Here is a 4630-nt window from a genome sequence, read left to right as displayed (position 1 = left end):
CCCCTAAATCTTTACAATTATAAAGGAGCTATAAGGGGACCAAAACAAACCAGTCATGTCTCAACCCCCTGGAGAAAGAGCACAAAATTATATCATCTAGCCTAAAGCAGTCCCTTAGATAAGGTCAGATGACACTGAAGGGGCTAAGCCGGTAGGCAAGAAGTACTGGGGAATGTGGGATCAGTCAGGTCAAAGGCTGTGGATAAACCTTCCGGTGTTATACTGATGACAGAGCATGAGGTTTAATGACAACAAGGTTATGAAAGACTTAATCAGGTTGCTGTCATTTGAAGAAATAACTCTAAATCCTGAATGACCAGGGTCCATCTGATGTTGATGGGGAAGAAATTACATAAGTGAGACTCAGAAAAGTATGTGCCACATGCAGAACAGTGGGGGCTGAAAGGCAGAGCTGTAGCATCATGCTAAGCAGGAGGCCAAAGAGAAGTGGAAATCATAGTTTCCTTTTGGGTTCCCTTTATGTCACCTTCTACTCCATGAGTTACAGCGAGAGAGAGAGAATGAGTCTCCCTTAGATGAAACACAGTTAAAACCACAGGAAACCAAATCAGACTTTCTGCCTTCTTGATGAAAATGAGAAGATCCAAGGAAGTCTGAGCTGACAGCATTGATGATAGACAAACAAATGACAGAAATTACTCTGCTCCTGTTCCTATCAGCAATAAGTGTGCCTGAGGCTCTGCTCTCGGCAGAGGATGCTTGCCCTCTGCCAGAGCACTTCTTTAGTGCATCGCCCACCTGGACCCCTCTGTGGATGTCATGGGGTAAGCAGTGTGGCCTGCCTAAGGAGGGAGATGCCTGCAGGCAGCTGCAATTGCACTGGTGTTCACACTCTCCGCACGCTTTGAAGCCATGGCTGAAGGTAACAGATAAAACTCCTGGTGTTTCAGGAACAGGCATTTAATGATGATGCCTGAAAGAAAACTGTGTTCAGCTTTAACATACGTTGCCAGCCTGTGCATCACTCATGCTGCTACGCTGTCACCTTGAAATCTTGTCTGGTGATGTGGCTCGTAAAGAGATCTCTGCAGACTGCAGGAGCCTAATGGTTTCCAGAGGTGGCCTGTTGGGATTTAATTGCATTCAATCTGACATCTCTCTCTTGGCTGGCAGGACCTTCACACCCTTGCAGGCACTCACTTCACAGACCAAGGACAGACCTGCCCTATAGCCCCTGCTGGGAGAGGGCTGGTGAGCTGGAAAACCTACTGTCCCTGAGACACTGTAATCGTGGAAGAAGGACTTTATTACTCAGGGCTGTCTTGTATTGCTTTAACATCACAATATGTCTGTTGCTTCAGCGTGCCAAACGAAAGTGTACGCAGCCTGATGTCAGAGCCTCTTATTGTCCGTGTTCACCTATCTTCCAGGGAGCGTTAAAATCTTGGGAGCATGCCTGAGGAGCAAAGCTGTTCTAGGTCAGTGGTTCAAATTCTGCCTGCGGTTCTCCTGATCCAGTAGCAACACGTTGTTGGTGTCTGTCCATAACGGACTATCGCAAGAGCTGTGTTTTGTTTTCCTCTCACCTATAACAGTCTCTGTATACTCACTGACAGCACCAAGTGGCAGCAATAACAAGAGTCATCTTGGGGGAGAAATGTACTTCTCACTGCTTTCAAAAGGAGATTTCATGGTAAAAGTGCAAAACTGCTTGAAGTACCTTTCCTTGTAAAACACTTGAGTGAGGGAGGTATGTAAGTGATACATATAACTGTATGTTTCTGACCTTCCAGACCAGAGAGCCTCAGGGATGAGCCCATGATTCTTAACATGTCACTGGCAAAGTGTTTTATTTTAATGAGAACTGAGACATTTTATTGCTGTTTTCTTCTCATTCCTCTTTTTTCCACCTGCCCTCCCCATGCATCACCTCTCTGAGGCACTTTCAGCCACGGTTGACACCAAGGCTGAGATCTCTGTGAAGTTTCCCTGCAGTGTCATGATATGAAGCAGCAGGGTGACGAGAGGGAAAGGCTGTCTCTGCCCTCTGGGAGAAGGGCTGCAGTGTGAAAATATCCCTTATTACACACTAGAGTGTTCACAAAGGAGAGAAACTGCATGAATTCCCATACAGCAGGACGAGCACTCATAGAGCTCAGCCCACAGTGTGGAACTGAACTCTGAAAAGCAGAAATTCCCTGAAGTGTTATATGGTGACTCTCCTTGGGCCATACCAGGTGTGGAGGCCATATGTCCAGGGCACTGAATGTCTCCTTCCCCAGTCAACATGTTAGTCTGGTGTGTGAGAACATACCTTGGCCCACACAGAGATGGTGTGGATAAAGTGCATTGCTGGTTTTGCCCCTGGCTGAATGTGGGACGTTGGTTACTTCATGTCCCTGGGCTTGTGTTGGCACTTAAATGCCCTTTGTGTACCTTAGCGACTTGGCTGGGATCCATCTCACTTGACTGTACACATTGAATAGCTGGGCATCTACCCTAAGTTAGTCCATAAGGGTCTGTCTACAGGCAACTGCAAGGCACAGCCATCTCCAGTGGAGCCTTATGGATGAGGACAGGATGAATCAATTTTCTGGAGGTGCCAGTGTTCTGCACTGACTGTGGAAAAAGCTGAGGTGAGTAGCTTGGACTCTCTTCTGCACACCTAAATTTCAGTCAAATGCCGGCCATGTTTGGAGCACCAGGCCTGCCTCTCCTCACATGTTTGGATAGCATCCATACATTTGGACAATGGGAACTTGGTCTCAGTTGGGGAGCCGGCAGACATCAACAATGGATGCAATTATGGGGAATAAACATGGGAATATATGCACTGAAGAAGAAAGCTTTCCTTACAGCACTGCTGTGAAAAATAGCAGAACAGAAAGGAACTAATTCTGTTTCACCTAATTGCTTTCCATAAATCATCTCTTGGCAGCAAGCTCAACCAGTCCACCAAAGGGCCAATTAAAGCAAAGGGAGGCTGAAGGTTGTTTGTACTCAGGGCTGTGTTTTGTATTACAGGAACTGCAATTTGTTCCAAGAGGGTGGCATCTCTTGCCTTTCCAAGCAGAGAGGAATATCCGTGCTTGTCTTGCTCTGAGCCTTGCCGTTATTCTTTCAGAGCATCCACAGCACATTGACTGGTGTCCTCTCCAGCACAGTGTTTTACTGTCCAATGTGAGATAGGATGTTGTACATAAAAGTTGGATAGCAGAAGAAGCACAGTGACAGATGAACAAGGCCACGAAATCTGGAAATCAGCAGCAAGTATGTACATATTTGGTTTTAAAATCCCATGTTACAGTGCAAACAGAACTCCTTCAATGCACAGTCTATCAAAATCCCTTCTCGGGGTAACATTTTCTGACACTTTCCCTGGGTTTTCCTTGCTGCTCAGTTCACACAGAATCATAGAATCATCTAGGTTGGAAAAGACCTTTAAGATCATCGAGTCCCACCATCAACCTAAACCACCACTAAACCATGTACCTAAGCACCACGTCTACCAATCTTTTAAATACCTCCAGGGATGGTGATTCCCTCACTTCCCTGGAAAGCCTGTTCCAATGCTTGATAACCATTTTGGTGAAGAAATTTTTTCTAGTACCCATCCTAAACCTCCCCTGGTGCAACTTGAGGCCGTTTCCTCTTGTTCTACCTTTTGTTACTTGGGAGAAGAGACTGACCCCCACCTCACTACAACCTCCTTTCAGGTAGTTGTAGAGAGCAATAAGGTCTCCCCTCAGCCTCCTTTTCTCCAGGTTAAACAACCCCAGTTCCTCAGCTGCTGCCCATAAGGCTTGTGCTCTAGACCCTTCACCAGCTTTGTTGCACTCCTCTGGACATGCTCCAGAATCTCAATGTCTGCCTTGTCATGAGGGGCCCAAAACTGAACATCCTGCTCTGAGCCCTCCACACCATCTACCACCACCCCAAACCTGGGGCCAGCCCTCCTGCACACGCCGAGTCCTTGCCCTGCAGCTGGACCCCCACTGGTGGAGTGGCCATGGCCATGGCCACTTCTGGGCTCTGCTGCTCTCCTGACAGGGGCAAGACCTGCCCACCAAGAGGGCCATGCCACCAGCCGTGCTGGGCTGCTCTCCCATCTGTGAGAAACAGTGGTCACACCCTGCCATGTGGCTCTGGTCTATCTCCAGGGGCTTGCTACCACCGCATGATGGAGGGCTCTGGCTGGCTGCTGTGCACCTTGAAGTCATCCCCAGCCCAGCAGCAACCTCTCACCCATCCCATGCCCGTGGGGAGGGATGCCAGGCCCTGCACACACCCTTCCCGCCAGGCAGACAGGGCGGCTCTGCCCCAGGGGAGGAGAACAGGGCATCAGCTGGCCGCTCCCGCTGCCAGCGTGGCCGGGTCCAACCGCTTTCTGCTTTCCTTCCCTGTTTGCTTTCAGGGTGTTCGACTCTGCTGCTGTTTGGGAGCAACAGGGAGGTCAGTCTCACCCTGCAGTTCAAGGAGGAGCAGCAGAGGAGGGCTGGAGGACACCACCGGCTTCCCCACAGCACACTCCTCTCCTCCCCCTTTTCTTCACAAGGCTCTAGGGGTATTTTTGCTCCCTATTCTTTTTCCTCCTGTTCCCCCCCTGCCTTCTACCCCCCACTGCCTGCTAAGCCTCAGCTCCCCAGGGATTTCTCTCAGGGAGGGAGCC

The sequence above is a fragment of the Numenius arquata genome, chromosome 2 (genome assembly GCF_964106895.1).
Source record: "Numenius arquata chromosome 2, bNumArq3.hap1.1, whole genome shotgun sequence".
NCBI lineage: Eukaryota > Metazoa > Chordata > Aves > Charadriiformes > Scolopacidae > Numenius > Numenius arquata.
This window is presented reverse-complemented; position numbering follows the sequence as displayed.